Raw genomic sequence first — 16,385 nt, 5'->3', positions numbered from 1 at the left:
AATAACAAATAGAATAATAGTTAACACTGAGTAGGCAATTACTTTGTGTCAGGACTTGATTTGGAGGCTTTAAATGTATTAACTCATTTTCTCAAGCACTGTTATGATCTTTGTGTTACAGATGAGAAGCCTGAGGCTCAGAGAGGGGAAGCAATGTATCCAAGGCAACACAGCTGATAAACGGAAGGGGCCCAGGTCTGAGCACAGGAGGGACAGACGAACTCCCTGATGAATAGTAAATGAATAAAAAACAAGCTATAGCATCTTTTGAATTCTTTTTCTGGGCTAGGCACCATTCTAAAGACTTTATATGAATTATGGCTTTTATTCCTTACAATTCTATGTTTCTTTGAGAAGGTGGGTAATTCTTAGACCCCCTATTTTTTTTTTTTTTTTTTTTTTTACAGAGAAGGAAATTGAGCAGAGAGAGCTTAAATAACTTATTCCAAGCCATAAAGCCTAGTAAGTGATGAGACGGGAATTAGAACTGACTCCAGAGCCAAAGTTTTATGAATGAATAATTAAGTTTTTAAACGCTGCACTAATTACAACGTAAGTCAATAGAGAATCACACACCTAAAAATTTTCCATTTTTAAGAAGCAATAAAAAGTGTTGTCAGTGGCCTCCATTATGAAATTCTCCAAAATGACGCCTGGCTTTCCCCAAGCGAGAGAGTATTTTAGCCCAGCATTCTTTCTTGTAGCTTGTGTGTTTACAACAAAATTAATTAAGATTCTGATAGGGACTCTCTTAGGAGAAGGATTTGAAATCTTTGAAACCAATTATTGAAAAAGAAAACAAATCGTCAGGAGGATAGCCTCTAGATATTTCCAAAATTCATCTGCATAAACATTCCTGTACTATTCTATATACTTTACGCTCCCCCTCTAAAACAAATATTCCTCAGCTCTAAGCTTCCCTAAAGGAGCTGGAACCAGTTAAATGAGGAGAGAAAACAACAAACATCATAAGAAAAACTTGGTATTTTCATATACAACTGTGGGAGGGCAGTTGTCGGCTGCCTGACAGCTGTGTAATGTTCAGCAAAAATTTGCCTCTCTGGGTTTATGAAGTATAACAAAACAGGCATCATAAGATGTGAAAACGATGAGACCAGCCCTGAAATCACCGTGTCAACATTTAGAAAGTGCAGCGGGAGGGAAGTAAAAATGATAAAATTAAGGGAGACAGAAGGTGCCGGCTCGTCGCACACAAACAGCCTCTTCCAGCAGGAAACAGTCCTCGTAAGTGGGCTGGTGGCCAGGGGCAGGCACCCAGGGCAGGTGGACGAAAGGAGTCCTCTACCACTTTGGCAACGGCTGAAGAAGGCAGGATGGTCCTATTCTCTTTCTACATCACCTGGTTCTTAGGTGACATCAGATCTGGCTACTTCGGTCCAGTCCCAATGATGACAGTGTTGCTCCCACAGTGTCCTGAGCCCACCTGCGAGGTGATAATGATTCCTATTGGTGAGCATTTCTTCTGCTAAAAGCACACTTTATCTGTCCTCTTACCGACTTTTGTTGTTATTTATTTATTTATTTGGCTTAACCAATCTTTATTGTCTCATGGTTCTGGTGGCCGCAAGGATGAAATCAAGGTGTTGACGGGTTGGTTTCTTCTGGTTTGTTTCTTTCCTTTATGGAAACCTTAAAGAGCTCCGTGAGTAGGTACCTATCACCAGCTTTGCTGTACACGCAAGTAAACCGGATCATGGAGAAATTAATTGTCCAAGGTAAAACAGGTAAAAAGTAAGAGACTAAAATTCAAAGTGAGACCATCTTTCCCAAGATTCTGTCTTCTTAACATGCGAGGCCAGAATTCAGCCAACAGCAGCCTGCTGGCCAGACAGGCCCCCCTGCCCATTACTTCAGTGACCCATGAGTTAAGAAGAGTTTTTGCATTTTTAAATGGCTGGGTAAAAAAAAAAAAAAAAATCTAAAAAAAAAATCTAAAGTACTGTTGAAAATCACAAGAGACTCAAATGTCATTGTTCGTCACTGAAGTTGGTTGGAACACAGGCTCAGTGTTCATTTCTCCAACATCTATACCTGCTTCTGTTAAAATGGCAGAGCTGAGCAGTTACAGCAGGCATGGTGTGGACTGCAAAGCCAAATACATTTCTTCTCTGACCCAGTACAGAAAAGGAAAAAGTCTCCCACTCAAAAACAGAACAAACAACAACGACGAACGTTTGAAGAAGGTTCCCAGTGCCCGGTCTATGCAATGCTGAGCATGGGCTAAGAAGGGTTCTCCAGCTTTGTTGTTCCCAAGGATTGATCAGCTCCACGGCTGTCCTGGCTGGCCTTCCGGCCCACCTACCCCCAAACTGTTCATGCTCAGATTGTTGCCATGTGTATGAATGTGACGACACAGCGCCAAGTTTCTGACCTACCACCAACAGGCTAGCTTACTGTGTCTCAGAATGGGTGGATGGAAATACAAGCCTAGCCCACCAGCAACACGGGTTGAGGGCTTTCTACTAAATGGAACTAGACACAAAACCAAGTGTCCAGAGTACAGTTATTATGACTTTAAAAAATACTGGGGCCAGTGTTCAGATGAATGGGGAAAGAAACATTTATGATCTCTTTTTAAGCAGAATCAGACCGAAAAATATAAAGAACAGACTGGTGGTTGCCAGAGAGCAGGGGTGTGGGGAGATGGGTGAAATGGGTGAAGCGGAGTGGGAGCTACAGGCTTCTGGTTCTGGGGTGAGCAAGTCCCAGGGATGGAAGGTCCCGCACGGGGAATAGAGTCGATGGTTCTGTCGTAGCTGTATGGTGACAGGGGACAGCTTTGCTTGTGGTGAGCCCAGCATAAACTGTAGAATTGCTGAATTACTGTGTTGTATGCCTGACACGCTAGTGACATTGTGTGTCGACTGTACACAAATAAAATCATAAAATAAAATAAAGCCTTTTTTAAACTAGAATGTTCCCATCAAAGAATAGGTTAAGCTGTTGCCCATCACTCAGCTGCCTTCACTGGGGCTCAGTGGTTCTCACCTGAGCCCAGGAGAACGGCAGCCGGCGCTGGCTCTGGCCGAAGAGAGCTCCGTGCAGAAAGCAGCAGTCGGAGAGGAAGTAGCAAAGGTCATCAGGAAAGTAGTGCTTCAGCCTCCCTGATCGCTGGATTTCAAATATTTTAATAAATAAAACCCACATTGAATTTAAACACGAGTTGGATAAAAATTTCACCTGAATACTTCATGCTTGGCTTTTCTTTCTCAGGAATCGCTATGGCAACAGCCAGGAGAGGGGTCTGGCATTTCCTTCACCACAGTTACAGGAGTCACCGATAAAGGAGATGAACCTACAACATAACAACCATAAAATATGCATCATTAGACCAGCAGAGCTCTGGTCGACTTTCTCTGGCATTAATATGCATTCCTTAAGAACAAAAAACAGGAAGGTAGATAACATTATTATCTCCAAAGAGGCCATCTTACCCTCTCTCTTCTCCAGGGGACCTATCTGCATATGTACAGTGGGTTTAAAGGTCCCCGAGAGCCTGATTCTGTGACATCATGTGGGTTTTTCTGCTATGTTCCCTTATGCAGCTCTCGGCCTCCGCAGACGCTCTAAGCCAATGGCATTAAGTCTATGATGCAGAAGAGCTTTGGGCCTTTTCCACCCTGGAGGGAAACCAACACAGGAGAGCCAAACAGAGCAGCATGTCTGCTGCCAGAAGCAGGCAATGCAGTGTTAGAGATGGGCTGAAATTCCAGAGGCACAACCAGAGGGTTCCACTTCCCCGGCTTGGTTCAGAAGGCAGCTTTGTTCAACTTCAGGGAGGAAGCTGAACTTCTTCTATTTGGGCTCCTTTGAGATGATGGGGGTAAGGGAGATGCGATAGCGGGACTCTGAGTCACCTGAACTTGAAGCATCTCTTGGTTCTCACGTAGCCTAGGATACTTAGCCTAGTATACTCTCAAAATCAGACTTTTAAAACTAGAACATGTCAGTTATTTCCACACCTTTAATTTTTCTTAATTTCATTATTTATTTATTTATTTACTTGAGAGAGAGAGAGAGAGAGAGAGTGAGCAGGAGGGAGAGGGAGAGAGAATCCGAAGCAGACTCCCCACTGAGCGTGGAACCCGACTTGGGGCTTGATCCCACCACCTCGAGATCATGATCTGAACCGAAACCAGGAGTCAGAGGCTTAACTGACTGAGCCACCCAGGTGTCCCCCCCGAAACCCTTATTTTATTGACCAGGAAATTTGAGGCTCAGAGAGCTGAAGCAAATTGCTATAGGTCATTCAGCTGATTTATGGGATACTCGAATCCTTTAAGGACACTCCAGGCTTTCATTTCCACAGCACAAACCACCCTGCCTCCTTGTTCTTCTAAGCGCAGACTGATTCTTTTTAAAAATGGCGCTGGATGACTACACTGAGCTCTGGGTTGCCAAAAGCTCATATTCCTTGTTGAAACATGTTGTAAAAAGCATGTGTCTAGGGGCACCTGGGTGGCTCAGTGGGTTAAAGCCTCTGCCTTCAGCTCAGGTCATGATCTCTGGATCCTGGGGTCAAGCCCCACATTGGGCTCTCTGCTTAGCAGGGAGCCTGCTTCCTTCTCTCTCTCTGCCTGCCTCTCTGCCTACTTGTATCTGTCAAATAAATAAATAAAATCTTAAAAAAAAAAAAAAAAGCATGTGTCTAGAATGAGGAGAAAATATTCTCATGGCTTGTTGTGCCCCAGAGAGGTGGTGAACACTTGCCATCACCTAACCGACATAAGCAAGAAGACTTTAAAGTTGCTGCGGGCAGCATCTCCCTTGAAAGGAGGACAATCAAGCAGCAGAAAGTGTTTTCATCTCTGAAGTACGCTCAGCCCTTAGGTAAGCCAATTCAACCAGGATTTATCAGGGACAGGCAAAACATTGTAGAAGCTGCACTGGTACTCAGTTACACATACTCAACAGAGCCGGGAGAATGCTGCTATCTTGGCAAGGTCTGGCATTTTGTCAATGATTAGGATGTTGTAGAAAAATATAAAATGTTTATCCCCAAAGACATTCTTATGATGGTGAGGCGGATGAAACCACCCCTCGTTCTAGAGACATGCTCCAGCCTTCATGCCTCTGCTTTATGACACACTTTCTCCCCGCAGCCTGAAACCCCCTCCTCTTTCTACTCTCAAGAATCAGGACAGAGATTAGTTCCTCCTGGAGCCTAGGTCGGGTTGGTGACCACTCTTAAGAGCTCACTGCATTTCTTCACATTCTCTCATTGAACTTACAAGGTAATATTGTAGCTCATACCTTATGTTTGTTTGTCTCTCCCGTTGGACTGTAAGCTGCTTGAGAACAAGGGACCTTGTTTTACTTACCTTTGCTCCCCACGGTGCTTGGAATAGGTTGGTGCACAGTAAACATCCATTTTCTGAAATACTGTTTTGCAAATGATACTAACTGAATTTTTTTAGGACCTTCACATTCTACTAGTTCACCATTTTCTTTCTCTGAAAGCACGCCCTTGAAGACTTGGATATCTTATTTGTTTGCATACACTTTCGTTCCTCTTTCATTCTTAAGGTGATTAAACCATCCAGCTAAAACTCAGAAGACACAGGAGCATTAGAGTGACTTTCAAGCCAGTAGGAGCTCTGCAAAGGCAGGATACTTCCCTAGGGATCCTGGGAGGCGGCACCTACACACATCTTTGTCATAATGGCTTCAAAATCACAGTAAGATGTACATTTTCTATTATACTCATGTACCTCATAGCTTCTAGAGCCAGACTTGCAGGTCCGCACTCCAGGCTCTGAAATATATCAACTCTGTCCTTCTAAAGTTGGTTAGCCCCTTGGTTACCTCATCTGCAAAATGGAGTTGATAATAAGATCTGATAGAAGAGAGAGAGAGTGAGCAGGAGGTAGAGGGAGAGAGAATCCAAAGCAGACTCCCCACTGAGCATGAAGCCCGACTTGGGGCTTGATCCCACCACCTCGAGATCATGATCTGAACCGAAACCAGGAGTCAGAGGCTTAACTGACTGAGCCACTGAGTAGACATCAAACTCTCCCTATCATATATATAGTGTTCTCTGTCAGTGTCAGCCATGATGTTATTACCTTTATGAATAAGAAGTTTATGAAATAATACCCATATTATCTGCAACCTAAAAATTTTTTTTCATGAAACTTTAAATTGATTTCACAACCAAATATTGGTCTCAACTGCAGTTTGAAAATAAAAATGCTTAGCAATTTCATTTTCCTTTTAGAAATTCATTTGCTAGAGCTTGGTAAACTCCAATTGCTTTAAAAAAAAAAAATCCCTGGAGGGTGCCTGGGTGGGTCAGTGGGTTAAAACCTCTGCCTTTAGCTCAGGTCATGATCCCAGGGTGCTGAGATCGAGCCCCGCATCTGGCTTCCACTCAGAGGGAGTCTGCTTCTCCCTCTCCCTCTGCCTGCCGGTCTCCCTGCTTGTGTAGGTACCCTCTCTTTCTGTGAAATAAATAAATAAAATATTTAAAATATAAATAAATAAAAATAATAAAAATCCCTTGAGAACAGGCAGAAGAACCATAAGGCTTCCGTCAGAAGGAGTCATAAGAATGGGCACTCTAGCCTCCTTGACTTGTTTCAAAAATTTGTTCAGCACAAAAAACCTACACTATCCATTCCTTTCCTCATTAAATAGACTTGAGTCCTGTGTTTTCTCTGGCATTACTATGCAGTATAGATAAGCATTCAGCTTCCTAGCTGGCCCTGCCTCTTCTTGAAACCAATACGTGTTAGCAGGGTACAACTTCAGAAACCCATGCCTCAAAACCCAGCAGAATTAGAAGACAATATTTTTCTTATACTTTAAGGATGGATCTGTTAATGTTTATTCAGTATGCTCTTTGTGTGGGCATAGTTCTAATAATTTTAACTCATATTATTTCATGTAATCCTTACAAAGAACACAGGACCCTATGAGAGTGCTACTATTGTTATCCCTACTTGGCAAAGGAAAATATCGAGATGCAGAAAAGTTCAAGGATTTGCCAAAGTCACACAGAGAACAAGTGAGCTCAGACGGAAGACGAGTCAGACTGAGGAGAGAATCCTGGGCTTAGCAGATGCCTTTGCTATAGGGCTCCACGTTCAAGGGCAAAGCAGTCAGGCCCTGTGTGTTACAGAGTAGCATTCACTGTGGGACATCCTCAGAGAGAAACCCAGTATCTGCTGGTCTCCAACTGAGAATATTCTTGACTCCCGACCTTCTGTATTCCCCAGGCTTTGGGCCAGGGGCTTTTTTTTTTTTTTTGCTTCCCCTTCTCCTGGCCCTAAGTCCTCTGTTGATCTTCTTGGTCTTTGAAATTGCTCCATACCTTTTCACGTGGAATTAGTCTCTCCTAACACTGTACGTCTTTAAAAATGTGTACACACATCAATTATAGCAGCTAACAGATTGCAATATAATTAGCAGTTTATGGAATTCATCCTGCCAGGCTGGGAGCTGCTCTGTGCCTTTCCTATTTACATTCCTATCTATAGTGTCTGGCACAGAGCCTGCCCAACAGGCAGCACATACTAAGTACGCACTTAACAAGTGTGAATGGAGAACAGGCAGGAAAGTTCGAGAAAAAAATATAATAAAATATTTCAGAAACATCTTGCCTTAGGAGAGACTACAATGACGATTTCACAAACTAAAAATTCATTCCACATTAGTACCTCTTTTTGTTTGTTTGTTTTGATTTTTAATCATTTATTCTATTATTATTATTCATACTATTATATTATTATTACTCTATTATTATTATTATTATTATTATTCTCTTATTCATACTATTACCCAGTAGTAGCATGGCCTTTCATTCTCAAAGATGCTATACTTCTGATTTTGGCAGATCTCTCTTAATTCCTTCAAACAAACCTCCATTCCTATTCTATCCTATCCTATTCTACTCTATTCATATCTGTTCTAACTCCACCATGGCTTGGAGTCACCATGGGACTGTCACAAATCTTTTTCTCATGGAGACGTGATCCCTTCTGCATCTCAGTGCCGGGATGATCTTGTCAGTGGCACCAAATATCCCATTGCAACTAACAACCTGATAATTAAGTGACCCAATCATTAAATAATAATTATTATATACAACTTCAATAATCTGTACTCTTCTTTCTGTCTTAGAATACTCTTTAAGCCAACAATTCCTAACAATGAGAACAAATTACTTTTCCAAAGTTTTCTATATCACGATCCTAATTTCAAAGGCATCAGTAAGAATTTCAATTCCCCAAATTCCCTAACTTGCTTTGAACATAATTATGATGAATGAGCAAATGTTTGCATTTTTGTTGATAAGTTAATACAATTACTGAGGCACAAAAACATTCAATGTTATATTTTACATTAACTCGGTTTTAAAGAATAAAAATGATATGGCACTAGGATCTCCACAGAGACATAACTTAGTCAAACCCCTAAACATCTCCATTGGATGCGGCAAAATACCCTTTATCACTTAGATATTTCAGAGGCGCTATGTGGTGTTTTTGTCAAGTTTAATAATACTAGTTTTATATTCCACAAAAACGTTGTGTTTACTGACTAATAAATACACTAATCTTTTACTCTGTGCCAAGGGCTGGACTGAATGTTTGATGTATTATGTCATTTCCTCAATCACCTCTATTCTATGAATTACATTTTAAGTAAATAATTGGAGGAAATTGGGACGCCTGGTGACTCAGTGGGTTAAAACCTCTGCCTTCGGCTCAGGTCATGATCTCAGGGTCCTGGGATCAAGCTCCACATCGGGGCTCTCTGCTCAGCGGGGAGCCTGTTTCCTCCTCTCTGTCTGCCTGCTTCTCTGCCTACTTGTGATCACTGTCTGTCAAATAAATAAATAAAATCTTTAAAGAAAAATAATTTGAGGAAATTAACTCACTCATGTATACACCCATTTGTGTTCCACACAAACTGCCTTCTCCCAGAGCTCTATATGTTCTGTCTGCTGCACACGAGAGCCTAAAACAGAGTTCACCCTTAACATGTATGGTTACCCTCTGCTTTGAAGTTTTTACATCCAGCCATTACGTCGATTTGTATGAAAACAAAATATTATTAACTTTGTATGAAAATGGTGCAATCATTTTTGGAAAACATTTTAGCAGTTTCTTAAAAAATAGAAACATATACTAACTTTATGTCTCAACCATTTCACTCTTGGGGAATTTGTTTATGCTTATCCAAGAGAAATGACAAAATATGTCCACAAATGTTGTATTTGCATAGATATTAATAAAAGTTTTATTCATAATAACCAAAGCCCAAAGACAATCAAATTATCCACAAATAGGTGAATGTATAAACAAAATATATCTCTATCTATCCTTACAATGAAATAGGATGCATCAATAAAAGGGAACAAACTACTGATTCATGCAACAAATGGATATTTATTAAAAAAAATTATGCTGATTAAAGAAGCTAGACACAAAAGAGTACATGTTGTATAATCCTACTTGCATGAAATTCTTCAAATGATAATATAATCTTGACATAGAAAGCTAAAGGATATTGACCTGAATGCAGAATTGTTCAGGGGATACAGATTTGGCTGGGAGAAAACAGGGAACATTTTAAGATGATGGAAGTTTTCTGTATCTTAATTGTAGTGGTATTTGTTTAAATTCATAAAACTGTATACTTAAAGTGATCTCCAGTTTATATGAATTGTACCTCAATAAAATTGATTTTTTAAAAATGATATATACACATCTGGGAAGCATTGTTTTGTGTCTGCATTTGTGTGTATGACATCATAAGGAGATAAGAACAAGAGGAACTGAAGGTAAAACAATAAGTTGATAGATTTAGTAGGCAAAAGAAAATTTTATTGGGATGTTCCTATACAACTATTCATGTAAGGGTATGTATTTGGAATTGAGATTCCTAGCAGCCAGAAAGAAAGAATAAAACATGACCAGCTACAGTTGGAATTTTATAATAACTTAATTGAAGTACATTTTTGAATTATGCAAATGTTTAAAAGTAAGCTTAGTGTTTCATAAAACTTGCAATAAATCAAGATTAAACACAGGCTCAGATGTTAGATGTTTTGATTAAAATTCTTATTCTTAAGCCTTTCGTTTAGGTCATGCTTCCAAGTGACACTTTGGGGAACCTTATAAAGGGTGTTCATTCTTCTTAGACATACTTCACCTGACCAGATTTCAAATGGTACAGACTCTGTGTTTGTGTTTATACTTTTCATCTTTAGATATTTTCAGGTTGAGTTCTACTGCTTTGTTTTTAAATCTAAGGTCCTATTTTCTTTAAAAATAAGGTCCTATTTTATATCACCTAATTTGGACATTAGGTGATATAAAAGTTTATAAGATAGAGAAACAAAAAGGAAGGGCAGTTTATGCCCCAAAGACCCATTACCATCTCAACCTGCTTTACCATAAAGGGCACAAAGATTTCATGTCTTTTCCAATTAGCACAAACACAACTTCATAAACCCATTACGTAAAGTATTTCCTTCTGTTGATCAACAGCCAACAATTTTCTCTAGCTACTATTTAAATTACAGCAAAAATGAATTTGACATTTTCTGGAGTTTGCCAAATGCCTTCTCCTATGCGAGGCTCCAGGCTGAGCCACATACCTGTGCACAGGAACCCAGGGAATCCTCACTGCAGTACTTAGGTTAACTCAGCACCAAATCCTGTTTTGACTTTGTTTCCTATTCCCAGAACTCAGACCTTATATCTCAGTTCCAGTGACTAAGCCTTTGCCTTGGTTTTGTGTCTGAATCTTAACTTGATAGACTTTACTAGGTTCAGCAACTCTAAACCTAGAAACCCACAGAATTGTACAGTTTCACTCAGGAACCCAAGTCCTGAGCCAGTGTCCTGTTGCCAAAATGTTCTGATGGCATCACCTTTCTGAATCATTGCACGTTCTTTTCCTCCAGTTTATCCCATCCTCCCACCGCCTGGACCACCAAGGACCGCCAACCCTTCATCCCTAGAGACCAACGTCCATTGGTCTAGCTCAGTGATTCTTGACCATTGTTGCACCAACCAAGCTTAGGCTTTGCTCCCTGACCGATTAAATAAGAAGATCTGGGAAAGAGACCGAAGTCTCTCATTTTTAAAAAACCCAGGAGGATTCTGAAATTCAGACAGGGAAGAGAAGGCTGAGAATGGGCTGAGGAAAGGGACAATGCCAAACTTAAGGGGCTCCAAGAAAACAGGAATCGATTAATTTAAGATTAATCTACTAAATCAAATTAATTATTTAATTTTTATCTATAAATAACTTATTTATAAATAATTATATTTAGGGACGCCTGGGTGGCTCAGTTGGTTGGACGACTGCCTTCGGCTCAGGGCGTGATCCTGGAGTCCCAGGATCGAGTCCCACATCAGGCTCCCAGCTCCATGAGGAGTCTGCTTCGCTCTCTGACCTTCTCCTCGCTCATGCGCTCTCTCACTGTCTCTCTCTCTCAAATAAATAAATAAAATCTTTAAAAAAAAAATTATATTTACTTCTTTAATGTATTAAATTAACTTAATCTGAAAAATCAACAGGAGGAGTGGTGGCTCAGTTGCTTAAGCATCCGACTCTTGATTTTGGCTCAGGTCATGATCACGGGGTCGTAAGACGGAGCCCCCGTCTGCTCCAACCTCCACAGAGTCTTCCTGTCCTTCTCCCTCTGCTCTTCCCCCTGCTTGCACTCTCTCTCGCTCTCAAATAAATAAATAAATAAATAAAATCTTTTAAAAAAGGAAATGCAAAGTAATCCATAATAAGCAAAGGATCAAAATTTTAAAGTTTAAAAAAAGGCTCAGTACTCAGAGCCTGAGATAGAAGGGAAACATTTGTAATACTGACAGTGTCTTTATTTAAAATTTTGATATGTTATTCACCATTGACTTGTTGGCATTTATACTAATTTAAAAAATAGTCCATGAAAACATTGATTCTATTAATTACTGAGGTTTTGGGTGCTCCTTGAAGTGTTGCCTTCTGCTCATGCTGGTCTGGGTCCTACAAACCACTGACCTAATCACGTGCTCTGCATCATCTCTCACCCCAGGGCCAGCTGAATGGAGTGAGCACAGATATTCCCTTTCCCAACAATTTCCCACCTGCCAAGCCAAGCTCCAGTTATAACCATATAAGACAGAGAAACATACATAGAACATATATGTTGTATGTAGTATACATTACACAATTGAAGAACAAGTCAATTGTTTTTATCCAAAGTCCCAGTCTCTTTCCCAAACCTGAGCCCGATTTTAGGAATACACCTATATGCAAAATATGTAGGATGACAAAGCTAGTATGTACATTTTTAAAATTCTGTCTAGGCGACTCTGATCTGTCTTTGCTCCCTACCTCCCACAGTAGCTCCATGGAGCTAGGTCAGTGCTGCTCCAGGTGTGGGCCACAGACCAACAGCCTCAGCATCACCTGGAAGTTTATAAGAAATTTTTTAAGGTATTTTATTTATTTATTTGTCAGATAGAGATCACAAGTAAGCAGAGAGGCAGGCAGAAAGAGAGGAAGGGAAGCAGGCTCCCTGCTGAGCAGAGAGCCCAATGCGGGGCTCGAGCCCAGGACCCTGGGATCATGACCTGAGCCAAAGGCAGAGGCTTTACCCACTGAGCCACCCATGTACCCCAAGTAATGTTATAAGAAATGCTCAGGTCCTGTCCTTGAGCTATTTAAGCAGCAGTTAGGAGATGGAACCAGAAATCTAGATTTTAATAAGCTCTCCAGGAGACGCAGATGCATGCTAAAGTTTGAGAAAGACTGACTGTATAAAGAAGCATCCATCTACTCATGGATTCATGACAACCATGAACAGTCACCTCCTCCCCAGATAGCTGAGCTCACCTCCAGAGATAACGGTGGGACTTGCCCTAATTCCTCCCGCGTAGAGGCTGGCAGGCCCGGCAGACGTGATATCACATCGGCCAGCGTGTCCCAGGAATGGAGAGTCACCAAGTGAATGGTTTCCCGGGGTACCCAGGAAAGGGAAAGCCAGTTTCGGAGAGTAAGCTGTGACTGGAAATGCCAGGGGTCAGAAGCAGAAGTGCCAAATCTTTCCTCAAGTTCAAGGAGCAGGTCTGAGTCCAGACCAAAGAGACCATGCCGGCTAGAAGTCCAAGGACATTCTTACAAAGGAGTCTGGGAAGTCTCGTGCTTGTTTCTATTGACCCTAGCCAAGTGGCTCATGAGAGAGGAGGCCTGACTAATGGCATCAGGTCAGAGAAAACAGGCTGGGACTGAAATGGCCGTGAGCAACGCGTGTGGGTTTGCCATCTACACGGCTGTACTCAGGACTCCGCAGTCTTTTCCGAACAGACGCCACTGGACTGTTTTCAAACTGCTCTCTAGTCAGAAGTACTCAAAAGATATAAAAACTGTGGCTGACTATAACGTAAGATGCTATTATGAGAAAAAAAAAATCAAAATGTAAGGTTTAATTGAACCCCATTTTTGTGCAGTTCTTTACCACAGAGAACATTTATTTGATATGATCAGATTGAGGTGTACAACTAAAAAGCCTAGTTTATGAAATCACAGCTACTTTGAAAATGTAATTTTGCAGAGAGCATGGAGTGGACTGAAAACAGACAGAACCACAATGAATAGGCAAGTCCGGGATGGTGAAGTCAGAAGTTTGGACTCTCCCGAGTTGGAAACAACAAGGTCAGGGGCGGGGGGTGGGGGTGGGATGGGGAAGAATGGTCTGAGAACAGTGGAGAGGGCTCCTTTCTAGAAAGCCTGCCTGTGGCCATCAGTGGCTGTCTTGTGACCAGCTCTAACTCCTCATGGGCAGAGCCAGATCATAAAATTGCCCGCTCCCTCCTCCGTCTGCCATTTCACACAGTTGGGCCTTATATGCCCTGTCAACTCCTGGCACAATATCTTGCCTTCTTCCACCTATCAAAAAGTATCTGTTCTTTTCTTTAGGAATGTCCTCTGGGTCCCTTAGCCTACAGCCCCCACACCGACAGACGCCTTTTCCTTCACACTTGAACCCTTTCAACATAAGCTGTTAGTGCGTTTCTCCCTGTAACTGTTTATGTCTGCTTCTTTCAACAGACCATGACCTACTCGCGATAAAAACAGAATTTCACATACTAGGTGCCTGGTACATAGTCGGAATGTAACAATGACATGCTCAAAAAAAAAGGGAGCCTGGGTAGCTCAGCCAGGTAAGGTTAAGCGTCTGCCTTTGGCTCAGGTCATGATCCCAGGGTTCTAGGATCGAGTCCCACATCAGGCTCCCTGCCCAGCAGAGAGCCTCCTTCTTCCTCTCCCTCTGCCCCTCTGCCCTACTTGTGTTCTCTCTCTCGCTCGGTCACTCTCTCTCTCTCTCTCTCTCTCTCTCAGATGAATAAATAAAATCTTTAAAAAATGAATCGAGATACAAAATGGAGACTCAGAATGATGACTTCACAGAAACAGTGAGGAATGTGAGAAGATCTGGCGGGGAGTTGGAATTGCCGGAGAGCACTATGACTGTTCTCTCCCTCACCTTCACCACCTCAGAGTAAGACTTGCAGTAAAGCCTTCTCAGGAGTCCTGAAAGCTAAAATCCTGGGGGGGTGGGGTGGGGTAGGAAGATGTACTTTCAAAGTATGACTTTTCAAGAGATATTCTGGGTTGGAGGTGATGGAGTTGGGGTGGGGAAGGGAGGCAGTGTCTCTCCTGGGAAGCATTATTGTTTTAATTCCAGAATGGAAAGGGCTAATTTATCAAGACAAGGGATATTCAGAGTAATCTCTGTCCTCCAGCCCAGAGAGAGAGGCAGGAAGGGCATCGGCCATCCAGTGTGCTAAGCCAGTTGGGGAGGAAGCTAGAAGAACTCCAGCAGAAATCCCACTCGGGGTGACCGACACTGTCTACTGTCTCTGAGGAACTTCCACGTGGTAAGGAACCAAGACTCAGATGGTTACAGAGGCTGGTGCCATGTGATGACCAAGTGAAGCTGGCACGTGTGACAGACAAAAGAGAGGAAGTGGGGGGTGAGGGAAATGGAAGAGGGCACATCCTCTGTGAAGGACCCCCGCATACTGGTACCCACAACCACAACTCAACGTCAGGTGCTTATTTCTCTTCAGGAATAAAGACCCAGGATTGCCCCCATCTCTCTAATTTTTATGAGAGACAGGAATTCAGAGTTGGTAGAAAATCTCCCAATTTTTGAAAAGCAGACAACCTTCAGATTATTTTAGATCACACTTGAGCCAGCATTGTACACACCAGAGAACAAATGTCTCAGAGCTGAATCTGTGTCGTGGGCCATTCATTTGTAATACGATGCTTTGAAAAGAGTAGATAGTCAAGGAGCCCTCAGGGGATTCAGAGGGTGGAATCACTCAGTGTGATCCAGAATTCACCTTCATCTTGCTGGTACCTAGCCTTGCACGGGGTTTTGATATCCCCATGATTTTAGGTACTCAAACTGTACACTTCCATCCACGTCTAGAAGGTAGAACGTCTGAACTTCTTAAAACAGAGAATCAAACTATTCACCATACAGAGAATTTGGTTCAGGGCTGTTTTCTGGCATCAGTTCATAAAATAAAAGTAGAAAAACATTACCATTCATTTGTTTGGTGCCTGTGGAAGGGAGACAGGCTTTCTGAGCCTCTATAAAACGGTAAGGATTTGCCCATGAGCTACTTTAGAGTAATAAAAATCAAGCTGATTTTTTAAATCCTTTTTTTAAGATTTAAGATTTTTAAATAATAAATTTTTAAATATTTTCTAAAAAAGAAGCATCTGTGACGTTTCCCTTCAGACATGTGGTACCAGAGCGGCCCTGGCCTAGATTTCCCTGGGATGTTTTCACCTAAAGATAAATACACACAAAACATTGCTGGCTTGGACCCATGGCTCGTATACCAGACATGGGGGAAGAGGGGAGAGGCATCCAGAACAGGTAGAGAGATTCTAATAAGTGATGCAGAGCCAGAATTAAAAAACAAACTGAACAGAAAACATGTAGATTTAAGTCAGTATTCCTAGCTCAAAGCGTTTTTAGAAATACAATTTCATAAGCCTCAGAAGAGTGCAGCTGAAATGGTTTAAAAATCAATTTTAACTCATTTTCCATTCATATACCAGGAGAGGAAGGAGCCGGTGTCCGTGGCTCCCGGAGAAATGGGTTTAAGGGTTTCCATAGTAGAGGAAGAAGTTGATTTCTTTCCATAGTAGAGGAAGAAGTTGATTTCTGTATTTATTTTTCAGACAGATATTTCAAGCTTCAAGGGCTGTGTCTGGACTGAGAAGGATTTGCATTCCCCAAAGTCCTATCACACAGGGTGTGTAAATACTTATTTCAGGGCTGCTCAGGTCCTGGAGTTCCTGTAGGACTTAGACTAGAAGTAAGTGCCGTC

Source organism: Neovison vison, chromosome 4 (assembly GCF_020171115.1).
Source record: "Neovison vison isolate M4711 chromosome 4, ASM_NN_V1, whole genome shotgun sequence".
Taxonomy (NCBI): domain Eukaryota; kingdom Metazoa; phylum Chordata; class Mammalia; order Carnivora; family Mustelidae; genus Neogale; species Neogale vison.
The sequence above is the reverse complement of the archived record's forward strand: the minus strand, read 5'-3'. Positions refer to the sequence as shown.